This window comes from Halichoerus grypus, chromosome 3, assembly GCF_964656455.1.
Source record: "Halichoerus grypus chromosome 3, mHalGry1.hap1.1, whole genome shotgun sequence".
NCBI classification, from domain to species: domain Eukaryota; kingdom Metazoa; phylum Chordata; class Mammalia; order Carnivora; family Phocidae; genus Halichoerus; species Halichoerus grypus.
Window position 1 is genome coordinate 143,865,524 of NC_135714.1, and position 17,299 is coordinate 143,882,822.

Genomic DNA, 17,299 nt, shown 5'->3' on the forward strand with positions numbered 1-17,299 from the left:
TTTTTTTTTTTTTTTCTTTTTTGGTTTCTGACCTCTTCAGATTTGTCTAGTATTTCAATGAGGTTGTGGTTGATTTTTTTTTTTTTTATTTTGTTCTCTCGTTCATCTATTCTTCTCTAAACAAAATGACTAGAAGGAGAAATTCACAGCAAAAGAAAGAAGCAGAGTTAATACTCTCTGCCATAGATCTAATCAATATTGATATAAGTAAAATGTCAGAAATAGAATTCAGAGTAACAATTATAAAGTTACTATCTGGGCTTGGAAATAGCATAAAAGACATTAGAGAATCTCTTAGTGCAGAAATAAACTCTAATAAGGCCAAAATTAAAAATCTTTTGACAGAAATGCAGTCTAAAATGGATGCTCTAACAGCTAGGGTAAATGAGGCAGAAGAGAGTCAGTGACATAGAAGAAAAAATTATGGAAAAGAAGGAAGCTGAGGAAAAGAGAGAAAAACAACTAATGGACCATGACGAGAGGCTTTGAGAAATCAGTGATACCATAAAGCAAGGCAATATTAGAATTATTGGGGTCCCAGAGGAAGAAGAAAGAGAGAGAGAGAGAGAGAGAGGAACAGAGGTGTATTTGAGCAAATCATAGCTGAGAACTTCCTTAATCTGGGGAAGGAAACAGGGGTTCAAGTACATGAGGCAGAGAGAACCCCCTCTCAAAATCAATAAAAATAGATCAGCACCCAACATATAACAGTGAAGCTGGTAAACTTCAGAGATAAAGAGAAAATCCTGAAAGCAGCTTGAGACAAGAGGTCCTTAAAGTACAAAGGTAGGAACATTAGACTGGCAGCAGACCTATCCTCAGAGACCTGGTAGGCCAGAAAGGGCTGGCATGATATATTCAGGGTACTAAATGAGAAAAACATTCAGCCAACAATACCTTATCCAGCAAAGCTGACATTCAGAATGGAAGGAGAAATAAAGAGCTTCCAGGACAAACAGAAACTAAAAGAATTTGTGATCAGTAAACCAGCCTTGCAAGAAATAGTAAAGGGGATCCTGTAAGTGAAGAGAGAACCAAAAAGTAACATGGAGCAGAAAGAAACAGAGACAATCCACAGAAACAAGGACTTTACAGGAAATACAATGGCACTAAATTCATATCTTTCAATAGTTACCCTGAATGTAAATGGACTAAATGCTCCAATCAAAAGACACAGGGTATCAGATTAGATAAAAAAGCAAGACCCATCCATATGCTGTCTACAAGAGACTCATTTTAGATTGTAAGTGAGGGAGTGGAAAACCATTTATCATGCTAATGGACATCAAAAGAAAGCTGGGATAGCAATCCTTATATCAGACAAATTAGATTTTAAACCAAAGACTGTAGTAAGGGATGAAGAAGGATACTATATCATACTTAGAACTTCTTGTTGGATAGACCCTTTAACAATTATTAATATTTATGCTATGAAATTAGGAACAGTAAATTATATAAACCAAATAATAACAAAGTTAAAAAAAATCACATTGATGATAATACAATAATAGTAGGGGAATTTAATACCCCACTCATAGCAATGGACAGATCATCTAAGCAGAAGATCAATAAGGAAACAAGGGCTTTGAATGACATACTGGACCAGATAGACTTCACATATACATACAGAGCATTCCATCCTAAAACAACAGAATACACATTCTTCTCGGGTGCACATGGAACATTCTCCAGAATAGATCACATAATAGGTCACAAATCAGGCCTCAACTGGTACTAAAAGACTGGGATTATTCCTGGCATATTTTCATAACACAATGTTTTGAAACTTGAACTCAATCACAAGAGGAAATTTGGAAGGAACTCAAATAATTGGAGGTTAAAGAGTATCCCAATAAAGAGTAAATGTGTCAACCAGGAAATTAAAGAAGAAACAAATTCGTGGAAACAAATGAAAATGAAAACACAACTGTTCAAAACCTTTGGGATGCAGCAAAGACAGTCCTAAGAATGAAGTACATAGCAATACAAGCCTGTCTCAAAAAAATTAGAAAAGTCTCAAATAAACAAGCTAACCTTACACGTAATGGAGCTGGAGAAAGAACAGCAAATAAAGCCTAACCCAAGCAGGAGAAGAGAAATAAAGGTTAGAGCAGAAACCAATGAAATACAAAACCCAAAGAACAGTAGAATAGATCAATGAAACTAGAAGCTGATTTTTTGAAAGAATTAATAGGATCAATACACCCCTAGCCAGACTTATCAAAAAGAGAGAAAGGACCTAAATAAACAAAATGATGAATAAAAGAGGAGAGATCACACCAACACTGAAGAAATACAAACAATTATATGAGAATATTATAAGCAATTATATGACAACAAATTAGGCAATCTGGAAGAAATGGATGCATTCCTAGAAATATACAAACTATCAAAACTGAAACAGGAAGAAATAGAATATTTGAACAGATCCATAACCATCAAACAAATTGAAACAATAATCAAAAATTTCCCAACAAACAAGAATCCAGGGCCAGATTGCTTCCCAGGGGAATTCTACCAAACATTTAAAGAAGAATTAATACCTACTCTTCTGAAGGTGTTTCAAAAAAATAGAAATGGAAGGAAAACTTCCAAACTCATTCTATGAGACCAGCATTACCTTGATCCCAAAATCAAAGACCCCACCAAAAAGGAGAATTACAGGTCAATATCCCTGATGAACATAGATGCCAAAATTCTCACTAATATAGTAGCCAATAGGATCCAAGAGTACATTAAAAGGATTATTCACCACAACAAGGTGAGATTTATTCCTGGGATGAAAGAATAGTTCAACATTCGCAAATCAATCAACGTGATATATCACATTAATAAAAGGACAACAACCATATGATCCTCTCAATAGATGCAGAAAAAGCGGAGAGAAGGAAAGATGGCAGAGGAGTAGGGGACCCTATTTCAACTGGTCCCTGGAATTGAGCTGGATATCTACCAGACCACTCTGAGCACGCACAAAACCAGCCTGAAATGTAAGATCTGGATCTCTACAAACAGAATATCACAGGCAGTTGGTTTTGAGGTTCGAAGTGGGGAGCCCTGATTCTGCGGGCAGATATTGGAGGATAAACAGCAGCGGGAGGGTGCCTGGCCATGGGGATCCTACACCGCTGGTGAGCCACAAACTCATGTGCTGGGGACAGGCAACAGACTTGCAGACTGGTAGCGGTGGGGAAAGGACTTTAGGGCAGCCCCTAGGATGGAAACCTGGAGCAGCGGGATCGCGCATGTGAACTGGGAGCGGCTGGCAGTTTTAGAAGCACAAAGGGCAGAGACGGCCCTGACCTGGAGGTAGGACTGGGGGCGCTGCGGAGGGGTGCACAACCCAGGACGCTGCAGTTTATAGCAGCACGGACAGAAACGGAGACAGTGTGGCCTGGAGAGCTCATGGAAGAACAGACTGCGGTCTCTCTGCTCTGAGGCAGAGGGTTGGAAACAGTCTCTTCTGCTCTGACTCACGGAAGAGACACGGAAAGCCACCAGGGAAAGCCGCCAGAGAACAAAAGCCCCAAAAACTGATTCTCGCTGAGCCCATCCCCCGCCACAGGGGGACAGCGCAACTCTGCCCAAACAGGGTTGCCTGAGTAATAGTGTGGCAGGCCCCTCCACAGAAGACAGGCTGGGAAAACAAGAGGCCAGCAACCCTAAGGTCCCAAGAAAACAGGTGCATCTTGCTTGGATTCTGGTCAATAATTTGGACTCTATGCATTCCCTCAAACACCCATCAACAGAATGACTAGGAAGAGGAACCCCCAAAATAGAAAAGACTCAGAGATCATGACTTATGCTGCAGATTTACAAATGGATGCAGATATAACCAAGATGTCAGAGATGGAATTCAGGCTAGCAATTGTGAAGACAATGGCTAGAATGGAGAAATCAATTAATGGCAACATAGAGTCTCTAAGGGCAGAAATGAAAGCTGAATTGGCAGAACTTAAAATTGCTATCAATGAGATCCAATCCAATCTAGATAATCTAACAGCTAGGGTAAGTGAGGCAGAAGAGCGAATAAGCAACCTGGAAGACAATATAATAGATAAAAAGGGAAAAGAGGAGGCCAGTGAAAAACAACTCAGAATCCATGAAAATAGAATCAGAGAAATAAGTGACACCATGAAGCGTTCCAATGTCAGAATAATTGGAATCCCGGTGGGGGTGGAGAGAGAGAGAGGACTAGAAGATGTATTTGAGCAAATCGTAGCTGAGAACTTCCCTAATCTGGGGAATGAAACAAACATTCGATTCCTAGAGGCAGAGAGGACCCCTCCCAAGATCAAGGAAAACAGGCCAACACCCCAGCATGTAATAGTAAAACTTGCAAATCTTAGAACCAAGGAAACCATCTTAAGGGCAGTTACGGGGAAGAGATTCCTTATGTACAAAGGGAGGAACATCAGAATAATGTCAGACCTATCCACAGAGAACTGGCAAGCCAGAAAGGCCTGGCAAGACATATCCAGGGTACTGAATGAGAAGAACATGCAGCCAAGAACACTTTATCCAGCAAGGCTGTCATTTAGAATGGATGGAGAGATGCAGAGCTTCCATGACTGGCAGAAACTGAAAGAATATGTGACCACTAAGCTGGCCCTGCAAGAAATATTAAGGGGGGTTCTATAAAAAGAGAAAGACCCCAAGAGTGATATACAACAGAAATTTACAGGGACAATCTATAAAAACAACGTCTTCACAGGCAACATAATGACAATTAATTCATATCTTTCAATAATCACTCTCAATGTGAATGGCCTAAATGCTCCCATAAAACGGCACAGGGTTGCAGATTGGATAAAAAGACAGGACCCATCCATATGCTGCCTACAAGAGACTCGTTTTGAACCTAAAGATACATCCAGACTGAAAGTGAAGGTATGAAAATCCATCTTCCATGCCAGCAGACCTCAAAAGAAAGCTGATGTAGCAATTCTTATATCAGACAAATTAGATTTTAAACTGAAGTCTGTAATTAGAGACACAGAAGGACACTATATCATTCTTAAAGAATCTATCCAACAAGAAGATCTAACAATTGTAAATATCTATGCCCCCAACATGGGAGCAGCCATCTACATAAGCCAACTGTTAACCAAAATAAAGAGTCATATTGATAACAATACATTAATTGTAGAAGACCTCAATACTCCACTCTCAGCAATGGACAGATCATCTAAGCAGAAAATCAACAAGGAAACAAGAGCTTTGAATGATATACTGGACCAGATAGACTTCATAGATATTTACGGACATTCCACCCTAAAACAACAGAATACTCATTCTTCTCGAGTGCACATGGAACTTTCTCCAGAATAGACCACATACTGGGTCACAAATCAGGTCTCAACCAATACCAAAAGATTGAGATTATTCCCTGCATATTCTCAGACCACAATGCTTTAAAACTGGAACTCAATCACAAGAAAAAATTTGGCAGAAATTCAAACACTTGGAAGCTAAAGACCACTCTGCTCAAGAATGTTTGGGTCAACCAGGAAATCAAAGAAGAACTTAAATGATTCATGGAAATCAATGAGAATGAAAAAACATCAGTGCAAAACCTTTGGGATACTGCAAAGGCGGTCCTAAGGGGGAAATACATAGCCATCCAAAGCCTCACTCAAAAAAACAGAAAAATCCCGAATTCACCAACTAACTCTACACCTTAAAGGACTAGAGAAAAAGCAACAAATGATGCCTAAGTCATGCATTAGAAGAGAAATAATTAAAATTAGAGCAGAAATCAATGAATTAGAAACCAGAAACACAGTAGATCAGATCAACGAAACTAGAAGTTGGTTCTTTGAAAGAATTAATAAGGTCGATAAACCACTGGGCAGACTTATCCAAAAGAAAAGAGAAAGGACCCAAATTAATAAAATTATGAATGAAAGGGGAGAGATCATGACTAACACCAAGGAAATAGAAACAATTATTAGAAATTATTATCAACAACTATATGCCAATAAACTGAGCAATCTGGATGAAATGGAGGCCTTCCTGGAAACCTATAAGCTGCCAAGACTGAAACAGGAAGAAATCGACAACCTGTATAGACCAATAACCAGTAATGAGATTGAAGCAGTGATCAAAAACCTCCCAAAAAACAAGAGTCCAGGGCCTGATGGATTCCCTGGGGAATTCTACCAAACTTTCAAAGAAGAAATAATACCTATTCTCCTGAAGCTGTTTCAAAAAATAGAAACAGAAGGAAAACTTCCAAACTCATTCTATGAGGCCAGCATTACCTTAATCTCCAAACCAGACAAAGACCCCATCAAAAAGGAGAATTTCAGACCGATATCCCTGATGAATATGGATTCCAAAATCCTCAACAAAATCCTAGCTAATAGGATCCAACAACACATTAAAAGGATCATCCACCACGACCAAGTGGAATTTATCCCCGGGATGCAAGGGTGGTTCAACATTCGCAAATCAATCAGTGTGATAGAACACATTAATAAGGGGAGGGAGAAGAACCATATGGTCCTCTCAATTGATGCAGAAAAAGCATTTGACAAAATACAACATCCTTTCCTGATTAAAACTCTTCAGAGTATAGGGATAGAGGCAACATTCCTCAAGCTCATAAAATCCGTCTATGAAAAACCCACAGCGAATATCATCCTCAATGGGGAAAAGCTGAGAGCCTTTCCCTTAAGATCAGGAACACGTCAAGGATGCCCACTCTCGCCACTATTGTTCAACATAGTGTTAGAAGTCCTAGCAACAGCAATCAGACAACAAAAAGAAATAAAAGGTATTCAAATTGGCGAAGAAGAAGTCAAACTCTCTCTTTTCGCAGATGACATGATTCTTTATGTGGAAAACCCAAAAGACTCCACCCCCAAATTACTAGAACTCATACAGCAATTCAGTAATATGGCAGGATACAAAATCAATGCACAGAAATCAGTTGCTTTCTTATACACTAACAATGCAACTGTAGAAAGAGAAATTAGAGAAACAATTCCATTTACAATAGCACCAAAAACCATAAGATACCTTGGAATAAACCTAACCAAAGAGGTAAAGGATCTATACTCTAGGAACTATAGAACATTCATGAAAGAAATTGAAGAAGACACAAAAAGATGGAAAAATATTCCATGCTCATGGATCGGAAGAATAAACATTGTTAAAATGTCTATGCTACCCAGAGCAATCTATACCTTCAATGCCAACCTGATCAAAATTCCAATGACGTTTTTCAAAGTGCTGGAATAAACAATCCTAAAATTTGTATGGAATCAGAAAAGACCCCGAATTGCCAAGGAAATGTTGAAAAAGAAAAACAAAGCTAGAGGCATCTCGTTGCCTGATTTCAAGCTATATTACAAAGCAGTGATCACCAAGACAGCATGGTACTGGCACAAAAACAGACATATAGACCAATGGAACAGAATAGAGAGCCCAGATATGGACCTTCAACTCTATGGTCAAATAATCTTTGACAAAGCAGGAAAAAACATGCAATGGAAAAAAGACAGTCTCTTCAATAAATGGTGCTGGGAAAATTGGACAGCCACATGCAGAAGAATGAAACTCGACCATTCTCTAACACCATTCACAAAGATAAACTCAAAGTGGATGAAAGACCTCAATGTGAGACAGGAATCCATCAAAATCCTAGAGGAGAACATAGGCAGTAACCTCTTTGACATCGGCCACAGCAACTTCTTTCAAGATACATCTCCAAAAGCTAGTGAAACAAAAGCAAAAATGAACTTTTGGGACTTCATCAAGATAAAACGCTTCTGCACAGCAAAGGAAACAGTCAACAAAACAAAGAGGCAACCCACAGAATGGGAGAAGATATTTGCAAATGACACTACAGATAAAGGGCTGGTATCCAAGATCTATAAAGAACTTCTCAATCTCAACACCCAAAAAACAAATAGTCAAGTCAAAAAGTGGGCAGAAGATATGCAAAGACACTTCTCTGAAGAAGACATACAAATGGCTAATAGACACATGAAAAAATGTTCATCATCATTAGCCATCAGGGAAATCCAAATCAAAACCACATTGAGATACCACCTTACACCAGTTAGAATGGCAAAAATGGACAGGGAAAGAAACAACAAATGTTGGAGAGGTTGTGGAGAAAGGGGAACCCTCTTACACTGTTGGTGGGAATGCAAGTTGGTACAGCCACTTTGGAAAACAGTGTGGAGGTTCCTCAAAAATTTAAAAATAGAGCTTCCCTATGACCCAGCAATTGCACTTCTGGGTATTTACCCCAAAGACACAGATGTAGTGAAAAGAAGGGCCATATGCACCCCAATGTTCATAGCAGCAATATCCGCAATAGCCAAACTGTGGAAAGAGCTGAGATGCTTCAACAGATGAATGGATAAAGAAGATGTGGTCCATATATACAATGGAATATTAATCAGCCATCAGAAAGGATGAATACCCAACTTTTACATCAACATGGATGGGACTGGAGGAGATTATGCTAAGTGAAATAAGTCAAGCAGAGAATGTCAATTATCATATGGTTTCACTTATTTGTAGAACATAAGGAATAGCATGGAGGACATTAGGAGAAGGAAGGGCAAAATGGGGGGGCGGAGTTGGAGGGAGAGATGAACCATGAGAGAATATGGACTCTGAGAGACAAACAGAGTTTTGGGGGGGGATGGGTTAGCCCAGTGATGGGTATTAAGGAGGGCACGTACTGCATGGAGCACTGGGTTTTATACGAAAACAATGGATCGTGAATCACCACATCAAAAACTAATGATGTATTGTATGGTGACTAACATAACATAATAAAATTTAAAAAAAAAAAATTGATGCAGAAAAAGCATATGACAAAGCTACAGCATCCCTTCTTGATTAAAACTCTTCAGTGTAGGGATAGGGGGATATACCTCAATATCATAAAAGCCATCTATGAAAAGCCCACAGCAAATATCATTCTCAGAGGGGAAAACTTTTTTTTTTTTTAAGTTAGAAAAAAGAGCTTTTCCCCTAAGGTCAGGAACATGACAGGGATGCCTACTCTCACCACTGTTGTTCAACATAGTACTAGAAATCCTAGCCTCAGCAATCAGACAACAAAAAGAAATAAAATTCTTTCAAATTGGTAAAGAAGTCAAACTCTTACCCTTTGAAGATGACATGATACTTTATGTGGAAAACCCAAAAGACTCCACCCCAAATTTCCTAGAACTCATACAGGAATTCAGCAATGTGGCAGGATATAAAATCAGTGCACAGAAATCAGTTGCATTTCAATACACTAACAATGAGACAGAAGAAGGAGAAATTAGGAGTTAATCCCATTTACAATTGCACCCAAAGATAAACTCAAAATGGATGAAAGACATAAATGTGATACAGGAATCCATCAAAATCCTAGAGAAGAACACAGGGAACAACCTCTTTGATCTCAGCCACAGCAACTTCTTGCTAGACACATCTCCAGAGGCAAGGGAAACAAAAGCAAAAATGAATGATTGGGACTTCATCAAGATAAAAAGCTTCTGCATAGCAAAGGAAACAGTCAACAAAACTAAAAGACAAGCGACAGAATGGGAGAAGATATTTGTAAATGACATATCAGATAAAGGGCTAGTATCCAAGATCTATAAAGAACTTATCAAACTCAACACCCAAAAAACAAATAATCCAGTCAAGAAATGGACAGAAGACATGAACAGACATTTCTCCAAAGAAGATGTAGAAATACCCAACAGACACAAGAAAAATTGTACCACATCACTTTGTATCAGGGAAATACAAACCAAAACCACAATAAGATACCACCTTATACCAGTTAGAATGGCTAAAATTAACAAGACAAGAACAAGTGTTGACGAGAATGTGGAGAAAGGGGAACCCTCTTATACTGTTGGTGGGAAGGCAAGCTGGTACAGCCACTCTAGAAAACAGTATGGAGGTTCTTAAAGAAGTTGAAAATAGAGCTACCCTATGATCCATAAATTGAACTACTAGGTATTTACTCCAAAGATATAAATGATATAAATGTAGTGATCCGAAGAGGTACCTGCACCCTAATGTTTATAGCAGCTATGTTCATAATAGCCAAACTGGAAAGAGCCGAGATGTCCATCAACAGATGAATGGATAAAGAAGTGGTATATATATATATATATATATATATATATATATATATATATATATACACACACACACAATGCAATATTACTCAACCATCAGAAAGGATGAATACTTACCATTTTCACTGATGTGGATGGAACTAGAGGGTACTATGCTGAGGGAAATAAGTCAAGCAGAGAAAGACAATTATATGGTTTCACTCATATGTGGAATATAAGAAACAGTGCAGAGGATCATAGGGGAAGGGAGGGAAAGCTGAATGAGAAGTCATCAGAAAGGGAGAAAAACCATGAGAGACTCTTAACTATAGGAAACAAACTGAGGGTTGCTGGGAGGATGGAGTTTTTGGGTGATGGACATTAAAGAGCGCACGTGATGTGATGAGCACTGGATACTATACACATCTGATGAATTATTGAACTCTACATCTGAAACTAATGATGTACTATGTGTTGGTAATTGATTTTAAATTTAAAAAACCCAGCTATATCAAAAATTACATTAAATTTTTTCAGCATTCCAATTAAAAGCAGAGATTGTCATATAATTAGAAAATAGGACATATCTATTTATATGACATCTGTAAAAAATATACTTTATACATAAAGACACTAAAAGCAAACAAAAACAAAAACAAAAAAACCCAAGAAAATGTCTATTACTATCAGGCAAAATAGAATACATCATAAGGAATATCACTGGGGATAAAAGAGGACATTTCATAATGATCAATATGTCAATTGGTTAAGAAGACATAGCAACCCTAAAAACAAGAAAACAAAACAAAAAACAAAAATAAGGCTCTGTAAGGTTTTGATTATTTCCTGTTCAGTACAAATGCCTCAAACTTTTATTAGGATGTTATATATAACATTTTGCTATATTCCAAATTATTATGCCTTTTGGGCGTATTGTTTTATTTCTTTATATCTTAACCTCCTGTCCTGGATCATATACTTACATATCTTACCATACTCTAGATGGTTCAAAAAACATAAGCCCAAAATTAGCCAAAGTGAAAAATAGCCAATTCTAATTGTAGTTGGTATTTTAATTCTTCTTTATCAGTAACAGGTGTAACATGTAGGCAGAAAATTAAGAATACAAAAATACTTTTAAATATTGACTGATTTGGTCTAACTGATAACTTTACAATTGGTAGATCCAGGAAGCAGCTCATTGCCCATTTCTTTACTTCTATTTCAGGCTCCTGAAGTTTTCTGGGCAGTATTGAAATCTTTATCATATACATTTGGAATTCATGTTACCTAATCTTGGCTGATAGTTCATTGCTATTCAGCAATCTGTGTGTTCAGCTTTTATTCTATATCTCATTCTTCAGAGTAAGAGTTCTTAAGCCTCTATACAGTTTGAGTGTGGGTTATCACATTATCATGTCTTACTGGCTAGCTGAAATTACTGAGTTACCCCAAAAATATTTTATCAAATTCACTGAAACCTTACCTTTACAGCCTGTTTTTATGATAGGAAGAAATATTTTCCCAACTATTTGGGGCTTCCATATTTTGACTTATCAAGTATTTTTTAAATATATTCTACCTCTTATATTTTGATTCCTTTCATCAGGGTTTCAAATTTAGTATGTCCTAGTAAGTCTGAGCCATATGTACTGAGATAGGAAATAGTTTAACCACTGAAGGTCTTTATTTTGCTAGTACTATATGGAATGTAAAAAGTCCTCTAACATTTTTGCTACACTCCAAGTCAGTATGCCTGAAAGCATTACTCTCTATGTCTTGACCTACTGTTACAGCCCATACTTTTACTTCTCTCTAGATGAATATTTCTATTATTTTAAACTTGTTAAAATTCTACTCATTTCTTGGGGTGCTTGGGTGGCTCAGTTAGTTAAGCCTCTGCCTTTAGCTCAGGTCATGATCCCAAGGTCCTAGGATCAAGCCCCGCATCAGCTCCCTGCTTAGCAGGAAGCCTGCTTCTCCTTCTTCCTCTGCCATTCCCCCTACTTGTGTTCTCTGGCTCTCTCTCTCTCTGTCAAATAGATAAATACAATCTTTACAAAAAAATTCTACTCATTTCTTGAAGTTGGCATTAGAAAATATCTTCTGCTGAAAGCATTTTCTAATTCTTTCCCTGGAACTTGGTATTTCCCTCATTTCAGTTATGATTGTGTTTATATACCTTAACGGCACTCATTATGAGAACCAATATCTATATCATTACTTGATCTGTCACTATATTGCCATCGCCTTGAACACAGATGAATTGCATATTACACAATTGTCATAATGTCTTGCACATAATAGGAACCCAAAATATGTCAATTTGAATTTATTTGCATTTAACCTCATTCCCTCCTTCTATATAGTTTTGACTGGGCCTGTGCAACCTCTTTAATTTGGCCTCTTATCTACATATTCTTAAAATCAAGAATTACCTTAAGCCAATATGGGAAAAATTATATTTGTGACCACAAAATAAAAACTTCATGTATGGAATTTACAGAAAAAATAATAATATTTTCATTTATTGAATAATAGACCAGTTACATTTTCTAAAAAAGAAATTATAATGACTGAAAATAATTAAAATATGCTTGCTGTATTATTGTACCCATCATTTAAATTAGGAGCAATACAGACTCAACTTAGTAAAATGGTGTTAAGAGTCTAGTCTTGAGAACTTTACTACCTGGGCTCAAACCCCAGGTTTATTATCCACTGTGTATTACCTTGGAAACATTACTTAACCTATCTGTGCTTAGGTTTATTTCTCTGTTAAATTTATATACAATAGCATATACTCCGATTCATGGAATTGTTGTAAGAATTAAATATGATGTTTGTAATGTTGGCAAAGAGGTTAAACGTTGTAAAAATGTTAAAATAAGTAAGTATATACTACTTTTATTTTCCATGTATGTATCCTTAATTAATTTTCTACTGCCTGTCCAAAAATTGAAGTATAAAGGACATTTTTTATACTGTTTTATATTTGCTATGATCATAAGATGGAAGGGACCCAACTGCTTTTTGAAGTGCTTCAAGGTAATTATCCAACCTAAAAATAAAAACACTCTAGTCAATTGAACATTAATATTTTTCCTTTATTTTTGTGATACTTCAGATCTTGAGATTCTTAGAAAATGTTTCCAAACTTCTGTCAGATTTTACTTTATGTTTGTCATAATTAATAGGTCTCCTTACCTTTAATTTTTTTTCTATTCAATCACTTCTGCTTATTAGCATTAATCTTCTTAAACTGATGTATTTATCATTTCATTCCTTTGGCCATCGATTGTTCTCAATAATGCCTAAGGCAAGTTCAACCATTATAGCCTTATCTTCCATTTATCTTTTGTTTTCTTCTAGCCTTTTCCTCTCAAACCAACCATATGATCCTGTGAAAATATTTTGGACAAACCCTGGATGCTTTAATCCTGTTTATCTCATCCCTTCCCTCAATTTCGTTATTCTCACATGCCTATCTCTAGATGTATTTCCCAACTCTGAATGATGGAAAGAATATGGATTTGAGGGTCAATATCTGGGTCTAGATAAGGACTCTGCAAATAGGTAGCTGTGTGAAAGATGCCTGTTTACTTAAATTGTCTGGGCCTCAGTTAATTGGCTTGTGGTAGGATTGAATTATATAAAGTGTGTAGGGTATCAAGCACATAATACATGCCATTTAGTGATGTGCTCTTCTTTCTCAACCTATCCAAATCTCCAGATCCTAGCTCAGATTTCGTCTCAGAAAGAAATTTCTTTGAGTCATGGGAATGGGTTTTCTTTCTCTCCTAAACTTATTTATTGCACTCATTTCATACTTTTAGCCTTTCTTTTTCTTTAGCTTTGGGAGGTCTTTTTTTATGTATATATTTTGTTTTATTGATTCCATTAGATTGCAAACTAGTCAATTACTCTTATCCCCAGAGTCATCTGAAAGAAGACCTTCAAGTATATATTATTTTTAATTTATTAAAGTTTTTAGCATTACTTTATCTGAGTTATTTTATATTTGTTGCCTTTACCTACAAGTTGTAAAAAATTGAAACATATTTTAGAAACACAATTTAAAATATTTTTCTAAGTGATTTTAGATAAAGGAAGGCAAATGTAAAAATACAGTGGTTTATTTTGTTTATAAAAACTTCTACTGCAACAATAGGTAATTGTGTTATCTGGTACCATATATTTTATGAATAACAAAAAGTAGATCCAAAAATAGCACTAATATGCTGTGGGAGGAGGTTTGATAGAACTCAGAAACAAAAGGTATTACAATATTGTCATTATTCAACTTAAAATTTCCACTGAAATTAAAAGTAATTGAGTTAACCAATGCATACCCAAATATATTTCTGTATGCATGTTTATTTTAAATTATTTGCTTTCAAATACAAGTACTACTGAGAAAGAGAAAAGCAGCACTGACATTTAGGAAGTAGCCTAGTATGCTCAGCTAGGTCTTATGTTCTAGGTTGAATATAAAAAAATAATTCACAGAATATCAACATTAAACAAGGCTGCTCTGTGACCATGATGAATCAAGACAAAAACAAGATCATTCTGAAATTATACCTGAATATAGATAAAACACGAACATTGTCTAAAACACAAAAATGGCCAAACATACTTCTATCCTGGCTAATGTAAGTGACTGTGGTTTCTTTACCAAACAGAGCTTTGGCCTAGACCTAGTCTTTTTCTAGATAGATTTGTTAAAAACTAATCATATAAATACCTGTACTTCCTTATAACATTTAAATAAAGCAAGTCTCACTTTCTTAAATGCTACAAAAAATGAAACTACTAAACACAAACCCAAATCCTACAATTCTTTTCTAATAGTCTCTTACTAAGATACCCCCAGTACCACTTGGAGCCAGGTTGTCAGGTCTCCAGTGAGATATTTACATTGGCTGTATACTGAAATGCCTCCCTAGTTATGTGACTCCACAGGCAGCTGCTGCTGCTGTTTTTCCTCTTCCTCCCCCTTCTCTCCTGCTCCCTCCCCTGCCTCCTTCTACTGAATAAAAGCCAAGTGTTTTTTATTTGTTCATTTCTTGAACTTGAAGTATTTCTCAATGGTGACCTTGGCTTGAGACTCTTTGCCACCGTCCTTGACTACCACACAATTGCCACCAACCACTTTCAGCATTTTCCCTCTGTCAGTTTTACAGAAGCCTATCTATTCCCCTCGTTTCTTGTTATCAACCTTGATGAAGTTGTTTCAGTGTTCAGCACAAAGGGCCTCCACCAATTTGGCATACATAGGCTCATTAGAGATGGATGCAAGCACACAAAAATGGGCTTGACACTTGTCTAAAGCTTGGGTAGCTTTGTAAATTCCATGTGCTAGGCCATCATGGACAAGAGCAATCTTTACCACCTCTTACAAAGTAGCATAAATGTCCATTACACCTCCAGGATCAATGTCTTCCTCAGCATTAGACGATCTTTATTCTGTTGCTAACTGTGACAGGTTTTCAATCTTTGTTAAATTCCATGTCCTTAGAAAGTGCCCCCACATCAATGAATTATTTCTCACCCAGTCTGGTATTCAGCTGTCTTGATCAACCAATCCCAGGGGTATTTCTCTGCCAGCTTATTTTTGCAACTTCTTCAATATATAGTTTTTCTCCTTTCCCAAGCCCAGTAAATGTCCATTGGAATTATGATAGTATTTAATCCTAATTATAATCCACAGTAAGGGAGGACATACACCATCTATTAATGGGGCATGTATTGCCTTGCAGAGCCAGTGTCCTCATGTATATCACTTCAGATGTCCTTATCCCGTATTTCAGGGTCCGAGGCCCTAAAGATAGCATGACATATCTATATTGCTGAACATTCAAATGTCTATAGCTCTGTGACATTATTGCCTTTTCAAATCATTGCTCAATTGTGACTGCTCTTCTAATGAAGGAGATAAATGTCCCTTTGTAACTTACCAAAGAAGTGCTCTGACTCTTGCACTTCATCTTGAAGTATTTGTCAGGAACCCTTAGTTTCATCTTATCTCTCTAAAGGACTTTGATACAACTAAATAGTAACCAGTCAACTCCACTATCTTTGTAGACACCCTACAAATTCCCCTCCTCTGGTATTTTACAAATTTCTGAACATCACACCTATACTTCCCCTGCATCTGCCATTTTCCCATATCACTATAAGTAAAACCTTTTGCAAATGGCTGCCATCTTATGTGACTGATTGTCTTTGTTCCATGACACAGAATAATGTACTTTTTGCCTTTCCAGCAATGAGTGAGCCAGTCAAAAATCCCCTTTTAATATGTTTTTAGACAACTCTTGGTACCATTTGCATTTGTTCAGTTCAGCCAAGAAGCAGACACTAAGTTTGGTAGTATGTACAAGATATTTTAGGGGAAGAAAGCAGGTGACGACTTCAGAAAATTATTCATATTTTACACCCTGGAAGGTAGGACAAAAGGAAGGAAAGAGTAGGAAGTATCTTAAATTATAGCACATTTCCAGGGAAGGTTCTACTTGGTTAATTTTGAATCCTTGAGCCAAAGGTGTCAATAGGAGGAGTCCTTCCCAGAATGGGCAGTGACTCATGCAAACAAACAGACTGTTTCTGTTTTTTCATTTGCCTTTTAGATTGTGCATATTCATGAATCATACAGTATATTTCTTTTTCTTATTTAATTTAGCATAATACTCTCTAGGTCCACCTATATTGTTGCAAAGTAAGATTTCATTCTTTTTTATGGCTGTGTAATACTCTATTGTATATACATAACATATTTTCTTTAGTTATTCAGCTACTGATAGACACTAAGGTGTTTTCCATATCTTGTCTATTATAAGTAATGCTGCCATGAGCAGAGGGTGCACATATCTCTTTGGATTGGTGTTTTCATTTCATTTGACTAAATACCCAGAAGTGGTAATCCTAGACCACATAATAGTTCCATTATTAATTTTTTGAGGAATCTCCATACTGTTTTCCATAGTGGCTGTACCAATTTACATTTCCGTCAACAGTGTAGAAGGATTACCTTTTCTCCACACTCCACCAACACTTGTTACTTCTGTATTTGTAATAATAGCCAATCTGACAGGTGTGAGGTGCTATGTTTGTGGTTTTTAATTTGCATTTCTCTGATGATTAGTGATTATTAAGCATCTTTTCAAGCACCTGTTGAACATCTGTAAGTCTTCTTGGAAACAATGTAT

At 36.8% G+C, this 17,299-nt stretch overlaps 1 pseudogene; it reads right to left on the reverse strand.

The window, feature by feature from the left end:
* Positions 1 to 15,150: 15,150 nt before the first annotated feature.
* On the reverse strand, positions 15,151 to 16,111 carry LOC118518902 (small ribosomal subunit protein eS12-like; annotated as a pseudogene).
* Between the last annotated feature and the right edge of the window lie 1,188 nt (positions 16,112 to 17,299).